The sequence below is a fragment of the Nyctereutes procyonoides genome, unplaced genomic scaffold, assembly GCF_905146905.1.
Source record: "Nyctereutes procyonoides isolate TBG_1078 unplaced genomic scaffold, NYPRO_anot_genome, whole genome shotgun sequence".
In the NCBI taxonomy this organism is placed as follows: domain Eukaryota; kingdom Metazoa; phylum Chordata; class Mammalia; order Carnivora; family Canidae; genus Nyctereutes; species Nyctereutes procyonoides.
This window is the reverse complement of record NW_026575122.1, coordinates 13,765,188-13,792,826: the sequence shown is the minus strand read 5'-3', so window position 1 is coordinate 13,792,826 and position 27,639 is coordinate 13,765,188. Positions and strand designations below refer to the sequence as shown.

Here is a 27,639-nt window from a genome sequence, read left to right as displayed (position 1 = left end):
ATCTCATCTGGAGTAAAAACTAAAATTATCCACACAAGTGGAAGTTAAATCAAGAGACTACCAACCTCAATTCAGAATAACTTAAGTATTTTTTAAACACTGACTAAATGCACAATATCAACTTGAAGAACAGAGTGGTTCGAAGAAAAAGAAACTACCCTTTATTAAGGATTTAGCTCAAGACCTTTTTCACACATTAGCTCTCTAAAATCTCATAACTTCCCTGTGAGATAGATATCTCTTTTTCAAGTGAGGAAGCTAAGTCTCAGAATAGAAAAGTAGTCCCTAAGCTGAAAAAGCTTACAATTTAACTGAAGAGATGAGAAAAATCTTTTTTTTATTTTTTGTGTTTTGTTTTTTGTGCTTTAAGATTTTATTTACTTATTCATGAGAGACACAGAGAAAGAGAGAGGCAGAGACACAGGCAGAGGGAGAAGCAGGCTCCATGCAGGGAGCTTACATGGGACTTGATCCCGGGTCTCCAGGATCACGCCCTGGGCTGAAGGCAACGCTAAACCTAAGCCATGGGGGCTGCCCAAGAAAAATATATTTTTTTAAAGGCAGAAAATAAACTAGTTAAATGTCTCAGGTAACAATACATAGAAGGTGGAAAATACAGAAGAGATGAAGGAAAAGTATAGTTAGTCAGGGACTATTTCTTTTAAAAGGTTTCTAATAACCCTTCTCTTAAGAGGTGATATGGTTGAGCAACAAGTAATGAACTGGGGAGGAGCATCCCTTCTGTAAACAATGCAGAGCAGAAACTTAGGGACGGTGGGCACCTGGGTGGCTCAATGGTTAGGCATCTGCCTTTGGCTCAGGTCATGATCCCGAAGCCCTGGGATGGGAGCCTGGGATCTAGTACTCCATCAGGCTTCTCACAGGGAGCCTGCTTCTCCCTGCCTATGTCTCTCATGAATAAATAAAATCTTTAAAAAAAAAATGAAATGAAATGAAATTTGAGGATCAAAAGGGAAGTTTGTAACAACCAATTTAAGTAGTAAGTCAAGGAAATAAGAGGAGTGTAAGACTGCCTTATAATAAGACTGAGCCATAGCTGGAAACAAAGAAACTAGTTCCATGCTTTTAAGGTGCTCCTGGCACCAAACATTCTGAAACACAGCAAGAGCAACAAAAAAAGATCTAATGGTGAAGACTGATAGGACTGCTTAACACAGGCTTCAATATACAAAGTCGAATACCAAATTTCAGTAAGATGAGTGATGGGTCATCTATTTCGCTTTGTGCAGTTTGTTTCCTTAAACAGAAGTTTCAAGAAGGCAGGGATTTTCATGTCTTGCTCACTTAGATCACTTAGATCAATGCCTGACACAACAGATGTTCAGTAAATACCTGCCACTAAAAAAAGGCACTATTCAAAATCCTGACCTATTCAGAAGATCACAAATACCTTTAGCATTCCAAAAACCAGCAACCTCACAGAAACAACAATAACTTAACATTATAATATCAATACTATTAATGCAACACTAACATTTACTGGTCACTAACTCTGAGCCAAACCTCGTGACGCATTAATTTATATAATCCTCTTGACTACCCTATGAGAGAGGTAGGTACTACCTGGGAATATTCATATTCCCAGTTTTACAAAGAACACACAGGGAATAGATAACTTGCCCAAGGTCACAAAGCAATACAGCTGGAACCTGGGGCTCTCATCTCCAAAGCTTGCCTTTCAACTACTATGTCACATATACAGAATTACAAGCATCTCTGTTAGGCAAAGCTATGGAAATGTGGCCAAAGAGCAGATGGGGAAGAACAAAAAAAAAGAAATTCCAGTGCAGGTGAAGACCCTTTGTCCCTTCTCAAAGCAAGTACTACAGAAATTTTCCCACCCTACGATACATTGATTATCCCAGACAGATTAAAACTTCAATGGCTTAAAGAATCCAGATGTTGAAAAGCTAGGGACTAATCTAATCAACATTTCAAAAGGATGATAGATAACATGTGGTAACACCCCATGTCCACAACCCAAAGAAATAACAGGGTGTGACCTCTGACTAAGACTGACCTCAAAACTTCCAGTGCCATTCTCCCTGGTATCTGCCCTTCCCTCCCTCCTTTGCTCTATGTCTCTCCCACTTTGTACATCCCACCTCTCCTACTAAATGCCTGGCCTTTACAAAAAATTTGAAGTTTTGTTTCCTGCTCTAAATTTCTAATCTAATAAATTAAAATTTTTATATTTCTTTTATGAAAAGAAATCTGCCTATGTAATATTCCGTAGAAAAAGGCTCCCTAACACTCATAGCAGCATTCCAAAGTTGGCAGTCTCAAATTCACATGGTAGTCAATTAAGAGACCACCAATCAGGGCAGCCCGGGTGGCTCAGCGGTATAGCACTGCCTTCAGCCCACGGTGCGATCCTGAAGATCCGGGATCGAGTTCCACGCCGGGCTCCCTGCGTGGAGCCTGCTTCTGCCTCTGCCTCTGTCTCTGCCTCTCTCTCTCTCTCTCTCTCTCTCTCTCTCTCTGTGTCTCTCATGAATAAATAAATAAAATCTTCAAAAAAAAAAAAAAGAGAGAGAGACCACCAATCATGCAAAAGAACACCGATAATCCATACATTCATTTACCTTCTGCTATTACATGCACAATAAATGGACAGGAATAAGTTAAAGTCACCAGAGAGACTATGTTCTCCTATCTACCCAGTAGCCTAGTCATAATCATAAAATCCTTCTTTGAAATATCTCTGAAATGGAAAGAAGCATAACTGCTACCAACACAGGAAAATATTTAAAATACCGGAATTTTTTTAAACTAGAATAGTCATTAAATTAACCACATAACAGATCCATTAATTTATAAGCCAATCTAACTTCTGCATTTACAGTAAAATCTAAAGCAAACTTGCCTTAAAAGAAGAGAACGAGGACAAGAGTTGGCAAGATAATCATTACTAAGAAATATATCTCAATATGTTCTTTGTGCCTTTGGATTTTTTTTTCATATACTTATCTTAAATATACAATTCCAATTAAATAAACAGATTATGAAGGCATAGCCAAATTGTTCTCAAAATAGAAATACTTCCCAAATATAAAAACAATCAAGAAGCATTTGTTTTATACTGGCCAATAGAACACTGATTATGCCAAACTTGAAGGAAAAGTTATTTCTGAAAATTGGTTTGTACTTAATAAACAAAAGCATGAAAACAGAATATCAAACATACATACCAATCATTTTAAGAAAGGGAGAAAACTAAAATTTAGTTAAAATTGAATCATATAGGGAACCCTGGGTGGCGCAGCGGTTTAGCACCTGCCTTCGGCCCAGGGCGCGATCCTGGAGACCCGGGATCGAATCCCACGTCAGGCTCCCGGTGCATGGAGCCTGCTTCTCCCTCTGCCTATGTCTCTGCCTCTCTCTCTCTCTCTCTCTCTCTCTCTCTGTTTGACTATCATAAATAAATAAAAATTTAAAAATTTTTTAAAAAAAATTGAATCATATAAATAAAATCCTTTCAATCAATTTGAGGTGTAATAAAATGATACAGATAAAACTTGTTAAACATAATTTTTTAAAGCATTTTGTTCCTAAGCACTAAAGAGATGGACAGTTAAGAGACATGATAACTGAATTACATCCTGATATTTCTAAGTAAACAATTTAAACCACAGTCACTTTCATAGATAATCAATGAATTATTCAGAGTCCTTTCTGATCCAAGTACTCCTGAGGTCTTTGGAGATGATTTCAAATTCTAGTTATGTTCAAATCAGTCCTTCTTTCCTATAAATAATAAGCACAGCAGTCCATCATTTCTCTAGTTTTTAAGATCTTTTAAATAAAATGTTCATGAATCATACACTAGTTCAGATACTTTTGAAAACTGCAGAATTACTTCAGGATTGTCAAACTCAAGGGCTGAATTTAAATGCTGGACAATATAAGGCCTAACCTAACTTTAGCACTCTGTCTACATGACACTTTAAAAGATCTTTAACTCAATAAGCAAAAAAGGGATGGATCACGTTCCTATATGTCAGCCACCCTAAAAAGTCTGATAAGATACACACATTCTTCCCAAAACAAACCAGCAATTTGCCTTAAGACTTCACAATTGGCACTAACATACTTTAATGGGTTCATTCAAGATGCTGTAGGATGAAAAAGCCAGAAGGAAACATAGTATCTTATCCAATGATCTGATCCTCTCAGAGGAAAGGCTAAATGACATTAAAATATTTTGTACTGGGAACCTGGGTGGCTCAGCAGTTGAGTGTTTGCCTTCAGCTCAGGTCATGATCCCGGGATTCCAGGATCGAGTTCCGCATCCAGCTCCCGCAGGGAGCCTGCTTCTCTCTCTGCCTATGTCTCTGCCTCTCTCTGTGTGTCTCTCATGAATAGACTAATAAAATCTTTTTTTAAAAAAAATATTTTGCACTATCTCTTTCATATTTCCTAAATCCAAGAGCAGTCATGCAGAAAGGTGCACCTAACACAATACACTAAGGTACATACATGCACACCGAGACATACACACACACACACACACAATACATGCTACCTCCTTCCTAAAGCCACCCAGATTTCTAGTAGCTATCCCCCAGCTGTAAAGAAAGGGCAGACGCAATGCAGCACATCAACAGAAACTGCACAATATCCAATCCACTAGTTATCCCTTAGGTGATGGAGAAAGGGCAAAAGATACTCTTGTGCATTTTTGTTTATTATTTTTCAACTACCTGCCTTTCAGGATAATACAACATATACTGGCTCTCATCTTTTCTCGTACTAGCTTACTGTTTCAGAGAAATCCAATGTCACTCAAAAATTTTAAAGGAATATTTTAGACAAATTGTTACATATTAGTCATTCAAATCCTGATCAAGTACATACATTCCCTCAAATAATTCACAATTCTGAAGGTGGAATGAGAGAAATTTTAAATATACTTATGTGTAGTAATAGAATTATTAGAAAATTTATATCCCATAGTGTTCAGGAAATGTCATATACATTTAGAAAAATACACTCTAAATATATTATACAAGGTTATCATGAGAAAGTAACAATGAGGTCTAAAGAGAAAGTATCAAAAATCTAAAAGTACATGAAGACATAAGACAGACTGGTGATCAAAACCTGCTCTTATAGGGGTCCCCGGGAGGCCCAGTCAGTTAATTATCCAACTCTTGATTTTGGCTCAGTCATGATCTCAGGACCTGAGATAAAGCCCAGGGTCAGGCTCCACACTCAGCAGGGAGTCTGCTTCTCTCCCTCTGCCCCTTCCCCTGCTCTCTCTCAAATAAATAGATGCGGTCCACACAACCTAAAATATTTACAATCTTTAAAAAAAGAAAGAAAAGAAAAGAAAAGAGAAGAGAAGAGAAGAGAAGAGAAGAGAAGAGAAGAGAAGAGAAGAGAAGAGAAGAGAAGAGAAGAGGAGAAGAGAAAGAAAAGAGAAAAGACACCACCACCCAATACATGTAGGTATGTCTGTTGACATACAAATGTTTTGATATTAGCTATAATGTAAAATTCACAAAGTGAATTATTCTTTCTAAACAATACATTTGAGGGGATCCCTGGGTGGCGCAGCGGTTTGGCGCCTGCCTTTGGCCCAGGGTGCGATCCTGGAGACCCGGGATCGAATCCCATATCGGGCACCCGGTGCATGGAGCCTGCTTCTCCCTCTGCCTATGTCTCTGCCTCTCTCTCTCTCTCTCTCTCTCTCTCTCTGTGACTATCATAAATAAATAAAAAAAATTTTTTTTTAAAAATAAAATAAAATAAACAATACATTTGAGATAAATTCACCTAATAAATAAATTAATCCATGCTACATTTACCCTTAAGAATACAGCAATGATTTTTTTTTTTTTTTAAGTACACATTTAAATTATCTAGAAGGGGCAGCCTGGGTGGCCCAGTGGTTTAGCACCACCTTCAGCCCAGGGCATGATCCTGGAGACCCAGAATCGAGTCCCGCATCAGGTTCTCTGCGTGGAGCCTGCTTCTCCCTCTGCTTGTGTCTCTACCTCTCTCTCTCTCTCCCCATGTGTGTCTCTCATGAATAAATAAATCAAATCTTTTAAAAAATTAATAAATAATCTAGAGGATTTGTTACAAAAAATACTTAACAAAAATTGTGCACCCAATAATTCTACACACTGAACTGGTCATTGTAAGACATTAAGACTTTAAAGAAACAGAAGTACCAAGTCTTAATGTTCTTATAATTTGGCTAATATCTTCACCTGATTCAAAACAACCATAAATACTTATAATTGTACACCTAAGGTAAATGCTTTATAATTTATTTTCAGTACCACTCAAAATTACACCCTTAAGTTTCTTCAAAGATACTTTTGGCTATGACACCTAGCCAGTAGATCACTATATGCAAATTATTTATCTTTGATCAAAAAATGCAAGTAGTCCCTACTTTTTAGCTGCTATAAGCAGCACTGTCCCTGTTCTTCAACTCATAGTTTTCATCACTCTGGAGGCAAAAGTAGTTTGAACAGCTGACTTTACAATCATTTTAAGACAGCACCCAAGGAATATATCTCATTTAGAAAACAGAGACACCTGGGTGGCTCAGTGGTTGAGTGTCTGCCTTTGACTCAGGTCATGATCCCAGGGTCCTGGGATGAAGTCCTGTATCAGGATCCCTGTGAGGAGCCTGCTTCTCCCCTCTGCCTATGTCTTTGCCTCTCTCTGTCTCTCATGAATAAATAAATAAAATCTTGAAAGAAAAAGAAAGAAAGAAAGAAAGAAAGAAAGAAAGAAAAGAAAAGAAAAGAAAGAAAGAAAGAAAGAAAGAAAGAAAGGAAGGGAAAAAGAAAAACAGACAACACCTAAAACAGCCAATCCAAGTGTTGTAATGGAATGAAGCTCATACTGTATTGTTGGCGGATTTGGCAGTTGTCTACTCTAGCGTTCCATAAACTACAGGTCAAACCCAACCTACCTCCTGTTTTTATGTATAGTTGACCCTTGAAGAACAAGAGTTTGAACTGCACTAATCCACTTACACATGAATTTTTTTCAATAAATACAGTACAGAATTGTCAATATATTTCCTCTTCTTTGTAATGTTCTTAATAACATTTTTTCTCTAGCTTAATTTATTGTAAGAATGTGGTATATGATACATATAACCTACAAAATATGTATTAGACTATGTTATCAGTAAAGCTTCCAGGCAACAGTAGGCTATCACAGTTACATCTGGAGTGAGTCAAAGGCCTACACAAATTTTCAACTGCCCAGGAGGCTGGTACCCCAAACCCTTGCATTGTTTGAGGGTCCGCTGTTTACTGGAACACAATCACACTCATTTGCTTATATACTATCTATGGCTACTTTCACACCACAAGAGCAGAACTCATTTGTTGCACCAGATGTGGTCCACAAAATCTAAAATATTTACTGACTGGCCCTTTGCAAAAAAAAAAAAAAAAAAAAAAAGCTTACCAACCCCTAAAACGTCTTCTCCACACAATGAGATGTTAGAGGCAACACATAATGTCTCCAAGAACCATCTCTAAAGTAAGTGAATTGAGCTGCTCTCAGCCTCGGTGTAGGTTTTTAGATCATCTGGTGCTAAAACACAAATGTACACCCAAGCCTCTTTAATCATCCAGTATCAACCCCAAAGGTGCCAAGGCAAAGCACAATGAGGTTACCACTCCCTCCTACCAGAGTCACACCTTTCCCACTATCTTTACTAGTAAATCATGTCAACCTGAAAATGCTGTCCTTAAAGTTAATCTAAACATGGTTTCACCTGCATAAAATATGTTGCAGAAAATAGAGGGTGGAGAAGGCACCCATATGGCACATATTCCAGTCCTGTACCTTCATCTTAGGATCAATTGAGATCTAGCTCCCTACCTAAATACATCTCTTCTCCAGAGGGTTCTGCCATTTGAATTAAACTCTTAAGAAGAGACCAAAGAAGCTAGTAGGAAGGTGACAAACTGAATGAATTAAAGAATACAAAAAGTGTGGATGTGTATTTATTACTGACCTTACAATCCTTACTCTTTGTTAGAGTCAACACTAAAAACAAGGCCCATTAGCTGCAGGTTTCACCACACACACACAAACAAAAAATCTTCCAGTGTCTCATGCTTCAAAGACAGATGAATTTTGTCGATGCCAAGTTGTTTCTGTTTGTTTTTTAATCAAAAAGTCTAAAAAAAAAAAGGCATTTTCAGCACTGCTGTGCCAACACAGGGATATCCCCTCCATTGTATGGGACACAAAGACACATCAACTGCAAGCAGGGGAAGCAGCCTTCTCTGCCAGCTATTTTTAGCCCTACTTCACTCGTCATGTTAAAGACCAAACTTAGGATAATAATGCTGGGCAAACTTTAAAAGCATGAATTTTGTGAAAACAAACCTGTCCTTTTATATAGAAGTTCCTTAACAGTGAAATCCTATATACTCTTCTGAACTTAATCTCAAGGGACCTATATACTCTACAGAAAGCTTGTTAGCTCCTTCACAAATATAGACTCACATGTCCAAACACTGAAGTGGTAGCCATGTTTAAAGCCTGTCCCTCCCTTTTGAACTTCAAATCTTACACACTTCTAAAATATGTGTTTCGGGAGAGTCTCATCCATTCTCTGTTCTTACTATATCTTTGCTAACTTTAAACAGATTCCCTCCCTTCCCCGCCAAAGTAAAAATACACGGGTTTTTTGGCTCTTTATTCTCTTCTCAGCTCTCCTGATAAACCTTAATACTGTGAAAATGACTCCTAACTTTACATTTTCAGCATATCACTCATTAGTTTAACTATTTTTCTGTCTTCAGATTGCATCAGCACCAACTTTTTGCCCTAAAATGTAATGTCAAAAACAAAGTCCATTGCCCTATTTCTGAATTATTTTCTATAAGAAACCACTAGCACCAAACTAGAACATCTCCTTTTTCACTCCTCCAGTTATAGAGCTCTTTGATGACCATGGTTTAAAAATGTTGGTTCACTAGAAAAACAAAACTACTCCAGGTATAATGCCTCTTGAACTAAAAATACAGTTTCTCCTCAATCATCTAAAACTACCCTCTCGGAACATTGTTCTCAATTGCTTCTTTGAGCTGTATACATGTAACTGCACAAACACAAACTGACTCTAAGCCCACTTAACAACCTCCATCCATATTCCCATCAAGCTAACTTCCTGATTACATTTGTCCCTCACACCCCCCAATTCCAAAAGTCTTAAACACTACCTCCACCTGTATCTTTCTTCCTAAGAGAGACCTTCTTTCCCAGATTTGGTTCAGGCATTCCAATGGGGTTTGTGTAGTCCAACATCAACATTTTGCTAATGGAATATATACAAATACATTTATATCTATAAGGTACCAGAGTAGTATGACATATAATGATTGTAAATAAATATTGGCTCATTCCCCCCTTTTCCTACAATTTTGTAGAATTTATGTTTCATAGCCTATGCCATAAGTAAAAGCATCTCAAAGGCAGGGACCCCAAATACTTTGCTGTTTCTTTGCTACCCAAATATACAATAAAACATTACCGTGCTTTTTAACCAATCTCCAGTCAAAGCAATAAAAAAATAAGTCTTAAAGTTAGTAAGCAACTTTGACAGAGTACAAATATACACTCAAGTTATAGTTTGCTAGGTATGGCTTCCCTTCCTCCCCAAAAAACAGCCTATGCCCAGACTAGATTTCTCTTCCTCCCATCTTTTGTGAAACATGGGATACAGGACTTCCTCAAGGTCTCAAAATAAGATAACTGATCCAGAGACATTTGCTTTTGATTCAACATCTAACATTACATCTACTCATCAGAATTTTCATGTCATTACCCATTTAAAATAGATAGAACTTAAGGTTCCTTACAAAAGCATCCCAAGCACGAATATATAAAGAGAAACAAAACAGCTGGAAAAGTTGCAGGAGAGGCAAAACGATCAAGGAAGGGATCAAAGAAATCATTCTAAGACTGACACAGAAAACTAGGCATGATGATGATAAAGAGGAACAACCGAAATCTAAAAAAAAACAGGAAAAGATGAATTCTAGCCTGTCCTAGCATTCTCAAAACAAAAACGCTGGAGGTGCCTTGGGGCTTTAAAGAGACAGGTTTGGGATAAATAAATGAAACGTCAACTAGTTCAGGGGCTAGTACACTTGTATAACCCACTACCTCGAAAGAGAAAAAGTACAAACGAAAACCCTATTTGAGAAAGTTTTAAATATATGTAAAATCAAGATCCTGAATGGAGAAGTTAGCACAGACAATCCCAGCCTTTCATTCATTCCCACAAAGCTTCTCTCAGCAGCGGCTTCACAGGTAGTGAGCCTACACTGTTGTCTGGAGGAGTCACAATTCTCAGTATGGTACTGCCTATGTTCTGTTAAATGAAATTCCACCCTATGCTTAACACGTAAGGTCTATTTAAATACGTGGAATGGTCATTACTTTCCTGCACCTCACCTGGGCACTTTGACGGGATACCTAAACCTCACCTTCTAATAATGGAAGGGAAAAGAATCACTCTTCAAATAATCAAATATCAAAAAGTTTCTCCCTGTTTGGCAGCAAAGTAAAGATAACTCAAACAAGCAAAGTTTCAAGTCATCCTGCCAAATCAAAAAAAAAAAAAAAAAGTGCTGGCAATTAAGATAGGCTACTCAAAAATTAAAAAAAAAAGAAAAAGAAAAAGAAAAGGCATTTGGGTAGTGGAAAAAAGGTAACAACTTTTATAAACTGCTTGAAGTACTAGATGCTCTTCCCCCAAGTAAGTCACGATTGGTAAGAGTCAACTTCCTGAGTACCTGAAATCTCTTACAGTATCCTGACACGCAGGAGCTGGACCCAGGAAATGAGAAGGTTAAAAAAGAAATAAAGAAAGAAAGAAAGAAAAAAAAAAAAAAAAAAGAAGAAGAAGAAGAAAAAAAAAAAAAACTCCTGTACCAATAGGTACTGAAATGAAAATCTCTCAAGGAAGACTGCAAAAACAAGAAAGGAATTTTACTGAAAGCAAAATTCAGGGGTTCACAGGGCAAAAGGTTCCCTCCCAAGAACCCTAAGAGTTGCCCCGAAACAAAAACCACAGCGCTGTTTCACACCCGGTGTACCAGGAAAAGGTGTATTACAGAGATGTCCTTTGTGTGCACATATGCTTTGGCTTCCTCAATTTCCTTCTGCCGATTACTGGCCAGAAAGGTGCAAGTGTCCGCTCTGGACAAAGACAGAACACTCCCCTGAGAGAGGGACCTGTAAGCCTGCGCGTTACCCGTGCGAAGAGGTGAAGCGTCCTGAGACCCAGGACGGCCCCATCAATACCTTCTCCCCCGCTGTGAAAACACAGATGCACCGAGCCTCATCCACGCGCACCCGCACACACCCGCACCCCGCACCCCGCGCCCCGCACCCCCGCGAGCGCGCGCCCCGCTCCAGCAGCGCCAACCCGCCCCTCCCGCCGCCCCCGCCCCCCGCCCCCCGCCCCCCGCCCCCCCGCGCCCTCTCCCCGGGCCACTCACACTTCGGGGGAGAGCCGCGGCGCTGCGCTGCGCTGCGAACCGGGCCGGCGCCCGTCCTCCGTCGGGGAGGCGGCGGCCGCGGAAGGCTCCGGCGCTGCCGAGGGAGGAGCGGCGCTCGCGCGAAGCCGGGCGGCCAGCAGGGCTCTTCCGCGCTGCCGGGGCCCGGGAGGCGGCGGCCGCCCCGCTTCCCTCCTGCCGCCCTCTTCCTGGGTCTCTTCAGGCTGGGTCCCCTGCCCGCCCCGGGCCGCCGCTCCCCGGACAGTCCCGTCTGCGAGGCTCCAGATTCTGCTCTTACCAAGTTTTCCGGTCGCGCTGAGGCTGCGGCCGGCCCCCCGGGTCCCCCCCGGCCCCGCCGCCCTCGGGGCTGGGGCGGGGGAGGGGGCTCTGGGAACTCCTCCCGGAGTCCTGCCGAGGCGCCGGGGGGCCGGCGGCTGGCCGAGGGAGAGGACCCCCCCGCGAGGGGGCCGAGGACGCGGGGAAGGCGAGGGAAGGACGGCGGCGCCGCTCCCGCTCTCCCCGCCGCGCCCGGGCCGCCGCCTCACATCGGGGTCCCCGCCCCCCCGGCCGGGGGGTGGCTGCTGAGCTCGGGCCGCCGGCTCATACACTCCGGGGCCAGATGCTACGGCCCCGGGCGGGTGGCCGAGGCAGCGGCGACGGGGGGGACCCGGCCGGCTCCGCTCGGCGCCGCCCCCGCTCCCGGCTCCCGCATGTGTCGCTGCGGCCGGGACCCCCTCCCTACACGTCGGGGGTCCCTCGCCCCGCGGCCCGGGACGAGACGGAAGCTCCGGCCCGTCCTCGGCGTCTTCGCAGCGCGGAGCAGCTCACGAGTCCCGGCCCGAGGTAGCCGCCTCCCTGCCCCCCAGCCGCCGGCTCGGCTCGGCTCCGGCTCGGGCTCGGGCTCGGGCTCGGGCTCGGGCTCGGGCTCGGCTCCGGCGTGTGCAGCCGCGGCTGCCGGCCGGGAAGGCGAGGGGGGGAGAAGAGGGGCGGCCGCGGCTCCCGCCGGTCCGGGTCAGGACGGAGGTCTCGGCGGCGGCCGGTGCCCGGGGGCCGGGTCCCGCGGACGCTCCCTCGCGCTCACGCTCTCCGCGGCGGCGGCGGCGGCGGCGGCGGCGGCGGCGCCCGGAGCTCCGCTCGCTGTCTCGCTCGCTCTGTGCGGGGCTCTCGCCTCACTCCAGAGAGGGGCGGGAGGAAAGCGGCGCGGCCGGATGACGCAAGTCACCTAGCAACCGCTCCCCTCACCCCCTCCCTTTTCTTTCCGCCGGGACGTTTCCTCCGCTGGCCTTTTTTTTTTTTTTTTTTTTCCCCCCCGTCCTAGGCACCCCGCCCTGGGTGACTGCGGCGCGCTCTGATGACGCGGGAAGGGAAGAGGAAGTCGGGGCTCCGCGAGCGGGTGGGTGCGCCTCGGGCCGCGGGACCTGCCGCCGCCGCCGCCGCCGCCTCTGCGGCCGCGTCAGAACCGAGGAGAGGAAGGGGAGGAGCCGAGGGGAGCCTAAGCTGCCGCCTGATCTTACCCCTGACCCGGCGGCGGGCGGCGGCGGCGGGCGGCGGGCGGCGGGGAGAGCTCGCGCCGCAGCGGTCTCCTCCGGGGCAAGGCGGCGGCTGCTCCTTTGGGAGCGAGGAGGAAGGCCCGGCCCGCGCGGCCATGCTCGGGCGCGCACCCCCCGAAGGTGAGGCATCCAGCCCCGATGGGCCTCGGGAAGCCAGACTGAGCGCGGGCTGCCCCGCCGCCTGACCCGCTGCACCTGCTCCGGGGAGCGAGCGCCCCTCCCCCTGCGCGGGCGCGGGCGCTGGCGCGGGCGCGGGCGAGACCCGGCCCCCGACACCCGGCAGCGTGCGGTCGGGCCGAGCACATGCTCGGGGATGAATGAACGCGGAGCGCGGAGCGCGGAGCGCTGGATGGGGCGCGAGCGCTCCGTGAGCTGCGTAGCGTGGTAGAGAGGAGAGCGGCCAGACAGCCCTTCTCCGCACCCACCCCCACCCCCCACCCCGCGGGAGCACGGAGGCCTGGGGTTTGAGTCCCGAGTCACCATCTGAGCCTTATGCTCCAAAGTGGGGGGGGGGGGCGGGGAGGGGGGCGACTGGCCGGGACGAGGGAAGGGGGCCATCCTCCCGGAGATTGTGGAGAGGTTTTTGACTTTTTTCAGGAGGAGATGTTAGTAGTGTTTTAGATTTCAGGGATCATTCTTGCTTGCGTGAAGCTTTGGAGAGCTGATTTTGGTCGTTAGGTAAGTGTCCACAACCGTCACCGAGAAAACGTTGGCCTGCGTTTCAGGTCTAATTCAAAGGCTATTTCCTTTCTCAAATAAATATTGTTACTCTTAGGCAGCTTTTCCTACAGATGTTAGTTACCCTGGAAAGTGAATTCGAGTAAAACTCATGGAGTTGTAAAGTGTAGTTAGTTAGTTCTCTAGGAAAGGACATTTTGAGATGAAAGTGTCAGAATCCTCGGAATCTGCCTTGAACCTGTCCGTGGAGACTGAGATGAGAAAGCAGCAGCAAGGACGGAAGGACGCAGATTCCAGAGTCCCGCCGCCGGACCCTGGCACACCCCACCTGCTCCCGAAGCAGCATGAATGGATGTTACAAGTCTTTCCACTTTGGGAAATAAGGAGCGAGTTTTTATAGGCAGATTTTGGAAGCTCGGGGTTTCTACCAGCATCATATGCAAACAGTAGACCAAAGAAGGTTCTAATTGGGCGAACCCAAGGGCTCATTTTTATTAAAATGCTGCAGCAAGAGTGATAGGGGTGGGGAAGTGGGTGTTGGCAGAAGCAAGAAGAGACTCACAAAGCAGAACTTGCCCAGGTGTCCTTGATGCGAAGTCCCAAGAGCCAGGCTAACTTTCCTGTTAAAGCTACTGTGGATTTTACTGCGTTGTCGTGACCACTGCCTTACCATGTCCTTCCAAGTTAAGACTCAGAGAATCTGATCCCCAAGTGATAGCCCCACATGGTTTTGCCTCTCCCTAATTTCCTGGCAGACATTGAATGAGTTGAATGCACAGATTTAAGAGATTTTTGTGAAGCTGAGCACCTCAGATTTTAAGCCCTTTGGACACTGGATAAAAAGTGAGAACATGAGAGCTCTGCAACCCAGCAGGGGACACCTCCAGAAAAGTGCGTACTGTACCACATGGGGTTTTTCAGCAGCCTGATGTGTTTTCATTGTAAGTGGCTCCACCTTAGAACCTTAGTACTGAGAGACAGAAAAGCACTCAGGAGAGCCCTCATCCAGCTACTTATGAAGAAATAGAAGCACTAAACTTACTGGGCAAAATCCACACTCCTCACCACCCAGTACGGTAGCTGGAGGAAACAGATGGAACTGGCAAGTGGAGAGGAGGAAGTTCATGCATTTCCAACTTGGTCTGCGTCTCTTTAGTTCTTTTACTTATTAATCCAGAGGAGGAAACAGCTAGTTTGTTCCAGAATTCCAAAAAATCTGAAATTTCAGGTAACAGTTCTTTTCCTGCTTCATCAGTTTGTGATAAAGATCTGCGTACAATGTTAAAATATAACAAAGGAATGTTTGTATAGGGTTCTTTTCTCCTGCACTTGAAAGTGAGCTCTTATGAGAGACTATTTTAATCAGCGTTTTATTATCCCACATCAGTGGTTTTTACTGTCAGAGATTTTGTAAAGCTAGATTATCTGGTAAAATTTGTACAAATGCCTTCCAGAGTCTTCAATTACTTTTAGCATTTTTATTGTGAAATACACATTAAAACGCAGAAAGCAGTTATTTGTTATAATAAGTAGTTATAAAAGAAACCTCCCTGTGACCAGCCAGGTCAAGAAATGGAACATTGCCAGCATCCTAGAAGCCCCCCCTGGTGACCTTCCTGAGCACAACTCTCCCTCTCTTTTAGAGGTAGCCATTATTCGAACTTTCCTGATAATCATCTCCTTGTTTTTCTCTATTGTCTTTTTCACAAGCAAGCATCCCTAAACAATATGTTTAGTTTTGCCCTTTCTGTTGAACTTTATTAAATGGGACAACATAGGATGTAATTTGTTTGCTTGCTGCTTTCACACATCATTTTTAATCCATATGTTGTTCAGGTTGTTCATATAATTGTAATTTGTTCAGTTAATTGCAGTGTGCCATTGTAGCAATATGCCATAATTTATTTAGCCATTCTATTGTTGATGGACATCTGGATTGTTTCCAGTGTGGAACTGTTAAAAAGGCTGCTGTGAACATTCTTCGTATGTGTACTCCATCACATTTATATCAGTTTCCGTATGGCATATACCTGGGAGCTGCTTCTAGAGTCTTATACCAGCCATGTAGGTGAGTCCCATTCCTCCACCCCCTCAACCCACTGAGTGTTGTCAATCTTTTTGCCAGTCTGGTGGATGTGTATTAGTATGTCATTATGGTTTTTTAAATTTCTCTTATTGGTGATATTATCGAGTTCCTTTTCATATATTGACTAGCCATTCAGATTTCCTCTTTTGAAGTGCTATTACTTTTTTCATTCCCAGTATTTGAGATGCCTGATTTTCCAATATCCTTCTATAGTCCACATTTGAACAATGTATTTCAGGTAAGGTAATGCTACCAGATGAGTTACCAGATTTGGGACAAGATCTTTCCAAAATACAATTATAGCTTACTTAATTATCTTCTATGAATTTGATTACAAGCATCTTAAAGATAGGAAAAGATTATTTTATATTTTGATTTTTACCTTCCAGAATAATCCCATGCTTTCATCTTCCATTGCTGGAATTTCTCCTGGTGGTTTGGGGTTTTGTTGTAATTTAGTTTCCCTCAAGTATCTAAAAGGTGATTTTTATTCTCTCCAATCTATGTAACTGAATTCTGTTCTGTTACTTTGTATGTTATAGGCAACTCTGTAACAAATTATTTTCCCAGCACAGGGGTTTTTTTCATTTCCCAGTTTCATTCATTTTATAAAAGTCACAGTGACTTTTCATTTCTTTTTTTTTTTTTTTTTTTTAAGATTTTATTTACTTGAGAGAGAGAGAGAGAGAGAGATCATGAGCAAGGGTGAAGGGCAGAGAGAGAAGCAAGACTTCCACTGAGCAAGGAGCCTGATGCGGGACTCCATCCAAGGGACTCCAGCCAGGATCATGACCTGAGCCAAAGGCAAACGCTTAACCAACTGAGCCACCCAGGCACCCCCTTTTTCTTTCTTCTGAAGTCCCAGCTAAAATACATGGTTTGTTGGGGTTTGTTTGTTAATTTCACTCAGTAATATCAAATACCATACCATACATGTCCTCTACCTGGCAAATTTCTCTTTGGTCGTCTTTATCATTTTCATATCTGTCAGTTCTTTGTGTAGAATCAGTGACATTTTAAAGCTGGAGGAAGATGAGACCCAGGGAAATTATTTTACCTAGGGTCAAAAAAGCAAGTGAATAGAATGCCTGGATTCCACCCCAAGTCTTCCAATAAGTATGTTTGCCATTATATCACACTGACTCAGTTTTCTGGACCAGTAAGATAAATTAATTCCAGTGGTCTATAGAAGATTGTTTACTTCTAGATGGCAAACCTTGTATTCTATCATTAAATAAGATTGTTTCATTTTGCTCCAATAGCTCTAGGATCAGATTAAGGCCTATATAAATAAAAATAAATAAATACAATTTTAATGATTATTATAAATAACTTCTAAAGGGGGATTACATGAAAACTTTTTTTTTTAAGATTTATTTATTTATTTATTCATGAGAGACACAGAGAGAGAGGGAGAGAGAGAGGCAGAGACACAGGCAGAGGGAGAAGCAGGCTCCCCTCAGGGGGCCGGTGCAAGACTCGATCCTGGATCCCAGGATCATGACCTGAGCTGAAGGCAGGTGCCCAATCACTGAGCCACCCAGGTGTTCCACATGGAAGCTTGTTTTAAAAAAATAAGGTTTCTCCACTCTTTCCTCAAATAAACCCATTACATCTTCAGAGAACCACCATGCTTCCTTAATATCTGAGAAAATAATTGCACAAAAGAAAACAATGGTTAGTAGTGTCAGATAATTCAGGAAAGGCCCTTGGATTTGGTGATCAGTTCCCTAATACTTTTGTAATGCTGTTAAAAATGTTGAATGTCACAGGGTGCCTGGGTGGCTCAGTCAGTTGAGCATCTGTTTAAGCGTCTACCTTCAGCTCAGGTCATGATCCCAGGGTCCTGGAATCTAGTCCCTCATTGGGCTCACTGCTCCCTCTCCTCCTGCCTGCCACTCCCTCTGCTTGTGTGCTCTCTCTCTCTCTCTTTCTCTCTCTCTCTCAAACGAATAAACAAAACCTTTAAAAAGAAAAAAAATGAATATCAGAACTTAATGACATTTTGTAAGTCTGAGAACGAATCAACCTAGAAAACCTAGCAACTGCTTGATGAGATTGCCCCTCTGTTGCCTTTACCATCAACTGGATTTCAAAAAAGACTGACTATAGGGGATCCCTGGGTGGCGCAGTGGTTTGGCGCCTGTCTTTGGCCCAGGGCACAATCCTGGAGACCAGGGATCAAGTCCCACATCGGGCTCCCGGCATGGAGCCTGCTTCTCCCTCTGCCTGTGTCTCTGCTTCTCTCTCTCTGTCTATCATGAATAAATAAATAAAATCTTAAAAAAAAAAAAAAGACTGACTATAAAAATGAATTATTAATGAACACTAAACTAGTATTAATAGAAAATAAATAAATCACTTGTAATCTGATAATTTAACCTCAGAGTTTCAGAAAAATCCTTCCTTTGGTTTTGTCCTTAATAGTCACAAAGTATTTTTATCTAATAAAATCCTTCCAAGTTAGGATTAAACTGGTAATTTAACCCTGAAGATCAAAGGCTTTAAAATGTTCTGGCTTGAAATTAAAAGTTGAATTACTGAATTAACAGTAGGGAGTTGCCAAAGGTACCAGATACAAAAATATTAACTATTTTTACCATAACTTCCAAAATGCAGTGGTATATAGAAAATATGAAGGTGTTAGAATATCTATCATAAGTGTAGACTTTTCACATTTAATTCACAATTCACTGAACAAAAATTTATTTATCACCTACTATTTCCCAGCACTTAACTGAGTGCTGAACATCTAATGATGAAACAAGCCTAATCCCTAGCTTCATGGTGCTCACAGTCTACTCCTTAGTATGTGCCGGGTTTGACATTTGACTCTAGTCACTACCATCTAAAACTATTTGATCTATATACCATCTAATAATCTATAAGTAAATGAGTGACTGCTTTTATTTTCTTAGTAAGCAAATAAATGATCACATGCTATAAACCTTCAATCCTATTGTCATTTTTCAGAATCTCATTATGACTTTGTTTTTAAAATACAGAAACACTGAAAAGTCCTCTTAATTCACTTTGCTGTATTTGCTTTAAGCACTTTTTCCTGAACCATTTGAAACAGTTGCAGGCCTCACGTGGCTTCACTCCAACCTAAGCAAAAGGATATACCTAACTTCAATCTTTAACCTGATCTAAAACGTTAACAAAAATCTATATCTAAATATATAGTTCATATTTAGATTTCCCTAGTTGTCCCAAGGAGTTTTTCCAGTTTTATTGGGATATAAATGACAACACTGTAAAAGGTTAAGGTATACAATGTGACGATTTGATATACATACATATAGTGCAGTGATTACCACAATAAGGTTAGTTAACACATACATCACCTCACATAGTTACCTTTTTGTGTGTATGACATTAAATATTTCAGATCTCTCTTAGCCAATGTCAGGTATAAATTTTTGATAGCTGTGCTGTCCCCCAACCTGGATCCAATCATGTTTCACACATTGCATTCTTCAATCATATGTATGTATGTATGTATTTATTTATTTATTTATTTATTTATTTTATGATAGGCACACAGTGAGAGAGAGAGAGAGACGCAGAGACATAGGCAGAGGGAGAAGCAGGCTCCATGCACTGGGAGCCCGACGTGGGATTCGATCCCGGGTCTCCAGGATCACGCCCTGTGCCAAAGGCAGGCGCCAAACCGCTGCGCCACCCAGGGATCTCTCTTCAGTCGTATTTAAATGTAAATATTTTTAGAGAAACTAAAAACTGGACTCATAATATTTGGAAATAATTGTTTTTACAATATATCCTTTCTCTCTTTAACAATGTTACATTTTAAGTCTAAGAGTACTATGTATTTTTAATAGAGGATGGTCTCCCTTTAGTAAGTAGCTTTTCACTCACCTTCAACATCACAGTGAAGCTTTAATAAGTGGGGAACTCATTCTCTGAGATATTGAGCATTCCCCTATTTTCTGAAAATTACCTATACATTTTCTTAGACGCTGCTTTCTTCTCCTTTCACCCCACTGTGCTTTTCCTAGAAAGCTCTGATTTTTCTCCCACCTAAAACCCTTATTAGCTCTTTTCCCACTCCCTGAATTTGTCTTAACTTCCTAGAAACCCTTTCCAATAGTATCTAACTACACAGTTCTTAAATCTCTTATTCTCTACATGCCTTTCAGGCTACCACAACCTCTTCTTAGCTCTATGGGCATCTGCACCTGATTTCCTTTACCAAAACCCTTTCACTAGAAGTCTTTTGCATCAGAATCCACCACCGTGAAGGAAAGAAAAGGCATGACATCTTCAAGAACCTAGAATGTGCAGTTATTTGATCTTCACGAAACCCTGCAAACTAGGTGCAAGATACCCACATTCCTTTTTCCTCTCCTTGAGCACATGAGAAGACTGTTTCCCAGTTTCCCTTGCTATTAGCCTGGGCCAATGTAATTGGTCTCGCCAGGAGCTATGGGCAAAAGTAATGGGCCTGGTTCCCAAGCTTGACTCTAAAGTCTCTTGTGAAACAATCAGCTTGTGACTTCCATTGTCGACAATGCTTAAAAGCAAAGGATGTTAAGATACTGGATTACCTGTATCACAAGAGTTCAGATTCTTTAGTTGCTGCAGCAACAGATAGTGAACAGAGCAGAATGTAAAGTTGTATTAAGTTTCTGAGTTTATTACCAAATTTGTATTTAGACACATAAAGAATAGCAAGTCATTGTGTTTGTAGTCTAGTGAAGTTAGGTTACATAAGCTTTCGCGACCTGACATCAAAATGCGATCCCCCTTGTTAAACTGTTATTATAGAAACGTGAGTTCTGAGTTCCAGTCCAAACTATAAAAGAACTTAAAGAGAAAAGGAAACAAAAACTCTAGGGATTGATTTTTCTGTGAAAGAAGTACCACACATGAGAACACCAGTACCCTTGAGGTATTTGTTTAAGGCTGCCTTTTCAACAAATAGGCTGCCATTTCAAAGATGAAGAAATCCTCAGGTTCTCCAGCCTTTTATTTCAAGGTAGACATTTCTTTTAATAACCAAATAAAATGTTATGACCTACCATCTTACATGCTATGAAAAGTTCAGAGCCAGTTCTCTCCACTATAGCTGGCTTACTCAAATTATTTCAATGCTGTGCCCTGCACTGAACACTACTATTTAATTCATCAACATGAGAGTGTTCTATGTAGTGGACTTTTAGGTTGAGGAGTAACAACTGGTTGTTATAGTATAAGAGCCAACTTAGAGTACAGGATACAACTTCCAAAAATCAATGTCAAATAAAACTTTCCCTAAAACTATTGGCCAATTACAACCTGAAGGATTTCTTTTACTGATTGTATCTTTCCTTAAGTCTCTTCCCATCACCCTATATTTGCTACTCTAACCCCCACATTCTCCTCACATCCCTCCAAAGCAATCTCTTTAAGTACAAGATTCCTTTTATTTTATTGAGCAAGCCATTCAACTCTCTTGGGTTTCAACCTCTCATGGAAAGCCCATTAGGGTGCCCCATTAGGGCTCATCTGCCTTCAGCTCAGGTCATGATCAGGGGGTTCTGGGGTTGAGCCCAGCTTTGGGCTCCCTGTTCAGCAGAGAGCCTCTCCTTCTGCCCCTCCCCCCTGCTTGTGCTCTCATGTACATGATAGCTCTCTATCTCAACTAAATAAAAATCTTTTTTTAAAAGCCCATCAAGCTCGTTATCAATAACATTCACAGATGTAAATAACAGAAAACCCAACTGGCATAAAGATTTAGAGGATTCATTGTTTCTTTCAGTGAAAAATCCTCTAGTCTGGAATTCAAGATTGGCATAGTAGCTCAGAATATGATCAGTTACCCGGACTACTTTTCTTTCTTTGCCATCCTATTGCCATCCACACCACACTGACTTTTATCATCATGAGTCACACATCAGCAGCCATTCCTCAGGAGTCACATTTAAATTGCAGACTAGAAGGAAGAGGAAAGGGTGGTGCCTGTAGGAGGAAATGCTAATTCTTTCCTTGATGTTTCCAGCACACTCCTGTTTAGGTCTGGCTGATAGAATGTATCTTGGGTCCATGCCTAGATCTAAAGAAGGCTGGGAAGTATTTTTACTGGGCATTATGGCCCAAAGTGAGGTTGGAATTCCATTAATAAGAAAAGTGGGAAAAACAGATAAGGAGTAGGAAATTAGCAGTGTTTGATGACACACTTGTCTTAGTCCTGACTGCTATAAGAAGGAACCAGTGGTTGGGTGGCTCATAAACAACAGAAATGTACAGTTCTAGAAGCTGGAAGTTTGTGATCAGGATGCAATCATGGTCAGGTGAGAGACCCTCTGACAGGTCAACTTTTTTGCAGCCTCACATGATGGAGAACAGAGAACATCAACCACTCTCCTAACTTTTATAAGGGTATGAATCCCATTCATGAGGCCTACATCCTCATGACCTGTCTACTCCTAATTACTCCCAAAGGCCTCGCCTGATAGTACTATCCCACGGTTGTGTAGGAATGGGGCAGGGGGCAGTAATAAGATACCAACCTGTAAACATTCAGTCCATAACACCCTTAGAGATGTTTTTCTTAGAAGAACCATGTACCCCAGAGATGAAATACCACTTTCTAATCCCAGAAATAGCTACCATTTTTATTTTAAATGGTATTTAAATGTTTTTATATTATGTATTTATTTTTAACATTTTATTTATTTATTCATGAGAGACACAGAGAGAGAAGAGGCAGAGACACAGGCAGAGGGAGAAGCAGGCTCCATGCAGGGAGCCCGATGTGGAACTCTGTCCCAGTACTCCAGGATCACGCCCTGAGCCAAAGGCAGACCCTCGACCACTGAGCCACCCAGGCGTCCCTAAATGTCTTTATTTTAAATAGCAATTTTCCTTCCTGTTGAATCTTTTTTGCTTCTTGTAGCTTAAAAATTCTAGCAATTCGATTTCAAGAGCACTTTTAAATAAATGAATTTGTGATCTCCAGATGGTTGGCTTTTAGTCTCTTACATCATCATTGCAAAAGACATATCAGTGGCATTTTTAAGCTCTTTTTTTAGACCTATGTCTAAGAATGATTAAATTTTCATTTCCTTATTAAAACCAAAAATAACCATTCTACTTATTTTCAAACCATCAAACTCACAGAAAAATGGAAAGTACAGTTTAAAGAATTTTTTGTCTTGAGCCATTTGGGAGTTAATTGCCAACCTGATGTCCTATCACCCCCCAAATACTTAAGCCAATATATACAGCACATTCTCCTACATAATCACAGTGCAACCATCAAAATCAGCATATCAAGTTGATGATTTCTACTATCCAATCCTGAGACTTCCATTAAATTTCATCCCTTGTCCCAGTAATAACCTTGATAGCAAAATAAAGGGTACACTTTGGAATGTGTGTTGAGTTCAATTGTCACATCTCTTTAATCTCCTTAAATCTGAAATGTTTCCTTAGTCTTTCTTTGGCTTCCACAACTTTGATACTTCTGAAGATTATGGTTACTTCTTGTGGAGACTATCCCTCAACTTCAGTGTGTTTGTATTTAGCAGGAATATTACCAAAGTAGTGCTATTCTTATTATATCTCATTAGGTGCCACTCAATTTGTCCTACTACTGATGATGTCCAGTTTAATCACCCAATTAAAATGATGTCTGCCAGGCTTCTCCACAACTAGGTAACTCCAAAATAAATTACTGTTTTTTCCACTTGGAATTAATAAGTTTTAATTTTGTGAGGAGATACTTTAGATCTAAATAAATATCTCGTTCCTTATCAAATTTTCACTTTTTCATTTATATCAGCATGGGCTCATGGTTTTCTCTCTTGTTTAATGAGTTAAAATCTGTTACTATTGTTATTTATTTTGATGCTTAAATTGTCCTATATTTGACTAGTGGGAACTCCTCCAGATTGGCTTCTGTGTCATTTTGTCCCATCATTCTTTTAGTACTTTTTTTTTCTAGCCCAACAAAATGTTCCAGACCCAGTGTTGAAAGTGTCCCTTTCTCCAAGGAATAGGAGTTACCAAATAAAATAAAAGTTAATCAGTTAAACTGGATTTCAGTTTATTTTGGCATAGGTATGTCCCATTCAATAATTTCTTATTTACTAAATATCTGCTATATTTTTATAAGATAAATGTGGCACCATACCTTGGTTCCTTTAAAAGGTGAATGGTATTTAGAAGCCACAATCTGGGTGGGTCTGCTGGTTGCAATTTGAGTTCACAGCTCTCAGACTCTCTTGAGCTAAGGAACACACACACACACATACATACATTTACATCTGTATTTATATATCAATATTGATGCCATATAAATATGTATACAGTGTAATCCATAAATTCACATTGATGGTGTCTAATTCCAATCCCACACCTGGGAGTTATTCTGGTTTTTTCCTTTTCCATATTTATGACTTCAGTCTCCTAGAGAAAAAACCCTCGCTTGTGTTATCCTTCATACACATACTTATTTGATCAGTCCCTTGGTATATAACCAAACTCACACCATTACCACTGCTCCCTTGCCCTCCTCAGCTGATTGTGCTAGGACCCCTGTGCCAGGCTATCCCCACAAACACCCTCTTCAACAAACCTGGGCTCTGACCTCACCACTGGCCACCCCACAGTATGGATGCCCTCTTCACCTTGCTCGGGATCTGCCCCACCCCCCACCCCCTACTGCTGCTTCTGACAACATGCCACCCGTCTGCATGGATCTTCTCCTCCCCCTGTTCAGTCTTTGCTACCACATGCCTCGGCCTGCTCAGAATCCAGCTCCACACTGGTCCTCCCTGTGTGCTCACCCTCCTCACCTGGCTCTAAGCATAGAAGTCTTTAAAATAAGTGATCTTTGGGATGCCTGGGTGGCTCAGCGGTTGGGTGTCTGCCTTCACCTCAGGGCGAAAGAGTACCAGGATCAAGTCCCACATGGGCTCTTTGCATGGAACTTGCTTCTCCCTCTGCCTTTGTCTCTGCCTCCCTCTCTATCTCTCATGAATAAATAAATAAAGTGTTTAATAAAAACAGTAAGTGATCCATAAGTACAAAATATATTATTCATCACTCATAACACAAGCTGAAGTTTTCAGTATAAAAGAGACTTTGACAGAGGCACCTGGAAAAATAGTTACTCATAGATATTTGTATTCATTTGCATTGAGCTGATACTAACCATTATTTATTGACTAATAGTAAAATTCTGAGAAAAGTCAAAATTAGAAATGTAGACTACTGTTTAAAAACATATGTCTGTTCTCTATTTCCTCTCAAAACCCCCTAAAATAATAGTAAAGGAATAAAAAGCTATAAAAAGTACATAGAGAACAGGAAATAAGGTAATAGGAGAAAAGAGATGTCAGGAAATTCTAGAAGGTAGTAGGTGCACAGGAGCAACCAAATCACTTCAAGAAAAGGAAGCTAGAATCTAAGTCTCTGCAGCAGAGTGTCCTGCAATAACCAGCCAATTCCTGATATGGAACCCTAGAAAATGGCAAAATTAAAATCACTAGTTGCCTCTGAAGGCACAAATGCAGGGTAAAGCAGAAAACAGGCTTTTTCTTAAATATAATGGAAAGCCAACGACCACCAAACATGAGGGAAGTCTAATACGAAAGTAAAGAAAATTAACTTGGAGGAAACTGAGATAATACAGAAGAAGAAAAGTATCAAAGACGGTAATAAAACTTTTTAAAGACTAATGGGAATGGGATAACTGTATGTCTGTGTATGTTGAGATAATGAAAGACTCATCTTTAATAATAGGAACTTAATAGGTGACATCTTGGCTTGAAAAATCATGACCTACCTGTATCTGCATATTATTTAGACGCAAATACTAAAAGGAAAAAGTAGCACCGGAAGAGTTGAAAGTAGTTGCCTCTAAAGAATTCATATTAGTTGAGAGGAAATGCAGGTGCCCTTGATTTTTTTTTAATATTATTTATTTGGGAGAGAGAGCACAAGCAGGGAAGAGTTTCAGAGAGAGAGAGGGAGAAGTAGACTCCCTGCTGAGCAGGGAGCCTGATGCAGGGCTGGATCCCAAGACCCTGAGATCCTGACCTGAGCCAAAGGCAGACACTTAACCAACTGAGCCACCCAGGTGCCCCATTGTTTATTTCTGTGATTGTTCTTTATGAGCCCATAAATTACTTTGATAAAAATTAAAATTTAATTTAAAAATTAAGTTTGTACAGATTAAAATATCTTCATGTAGCACAATTTGAAAAGAAGCAGGCTATAGTGGAAAGGACCAGAATTTGATATCTAGGTTCATGGATAATTCTGCCCTTTTATTGCTTATGCAAATCTGTGAAAGTCTTAAGCCTTGAGACTCAGTTATACATTTATGACTTGGGGAAAATAATACTTGCCCTACTGTCTTAGTTTATAAAGCTTGCCATAACAAAATACTGCAGACCAAGTAGCTTAAACAAGTTTTCCCCCACCCATTCCCCCATCCCCCCCACCCGCACCCACCCCAACACCCCTACCCGCAGTTCTGGAGGCTGAAAGTCCATGATCAAGGGCTTGGCTGGGTTGGTTTCTCTTGAAGCCTCTCTCCTTGTCTTGTAAATAACCCCTCCTTGCTGTAACCTCAAATGGCCTTTCCTCTCAGGGAGTTCATCTTTAAGGGCTCTTCCTCTTCTAATGAGGATACTAGTCAGATGGGATTGGGGCCCTACCCCAATGGTCTCATTTTAATTTAATCACCTCTTTAAAGACTTTATCCCCAAAAATAGTTACATCTGTGGTTCTGGAGATTGGGATTTCCACATGTAAACTTTGAGGAAACACAATTCAGTCCATTATACCTACTTTCTACATTCACTCATTTGCTGAGATCTTTTGGGGTTCCTTCATGTTCCATCCTGTGCTAGGCAATGAGGACTGAATGAGAGGATCAAATGAGATAGATGGCCTTTTGAAACTAAAGTATTTTTTTAAATGAAGGCAGACCCCATCCAGCATAATTCTTTGCTTACAGGAAATAATTAAAGTGGAATTAAGTGAAGAAGATGGAAATTTTTTAAAAAGGAAGAAAAGGCAAGTGTGGACAAATTTATTGAATAGCCCTGATATGTGCCAGGCACTGATTATAAGATTTATATAAATTGTCTCATTTAATCCTTACTTCTACCCTGCTGGAAAGACATTATCAAAGTCATTTTCCAGACATCTGGGTGGCTCAGCAGTTGAGCGTCTGCCTTTGGCGCAGGTTATGATCCCAGGTCCAGGGATCGAGTCCCACATCAGGCTCCCTATGAGGTGCCTGCTTCTCCCTCTACCTATGTCTCTGCCTGTGTGTGTGTGTGTGTGTGTGTGTGTGTGTGTGTGTGTGTGTGTGTGTGATGAATAAAGAAATAAAATGTTTTTTAAAAATCATTTTCCTGGTGAGAAACCTATTAGAAACTCAGTAACTTCCCTAAGGTTGTACAGCCAATCTAACTTGAATTTGGATCTATCCAATGCCTCTACTCTCTACTGTGAGTCACAACTGAAAGGAATCATGGTTAGGCTTTATTTCTTTAAACATTTTTTGTTAAATATTGAACATATTCAAAAAGTATCATTTATGTGTATAGAGAATAATGATAAAAAGAATACCTGTGTATTTACAACCTGACTTGAGATAGGAAATATTACCAATTCCTTAGAAGTACTGTTATACATCTCCCTTCATCCCTATTCTTTTCTCTCTTCCTTCCAGAACCATTATTCTAGTTTCTTTTTAAGTTTTTTTTCTCTATTATTTTAGGTGGCATGGGATGAAGAGAGGTAGAAGGAAAGAATCTTTTTTTTTTAAGATTTTATTTATTTATTC

At 41.7% G+C, this 27,639-nt stretch overlaps 1 protein-coding gene and 1 long non-coding RNA gene across 7 annotated transcripts in view; one reads left to right on the top strand and one right to left on the bottom strand.

The window, feature by feature from the left end:
• Positions 1-11,653, bottom strand: part of FBXW7 (F-box and WD repeat domain containing 7) — a 229,959-nt gene extending 218,306 nt beyond the window's left edge. The window contains exon 1 of one of the 2 annotated variants that reach the window (XM_055336359.1): positions 11,520-11,653. The gene's annotated coding sequence lies outside the window, so the exon portion shown is untranslated. The remainder of the gene's footprint in view (positions 1-11,519) is intronic. The other variant, XM_055336361.1, reaches the window with a different exon arrangement.
• A 1,262-nt stretch (positions 11,654-12,915) lies between these two features.
• LOC129516880 (uncharacterized) lies at positions 12,916-27,152 on the top strand. Of its 5 annotated transcripts, none has more exons than XR_008665891.1 (3): positions 12,916-13,186; positions 15,691-16,068; positions 19,370-27,152. It is a non-coding gene; the product is annotated as an uncharacterized LOC129516880 (long non-coding RNA). The 5 variants fall into 5 exon arrangements; XR_008665893.1 differs by having other exon boundaries at positions 13,664-16,068; XR_008665895.1 differs by lacking the exon at positions 12,916-13,186 and adding an exon at positions 13,622-13,744.
• The last annotated feature ends 487 nt before the right edge of the window (positions 27,153-27,639 follow it).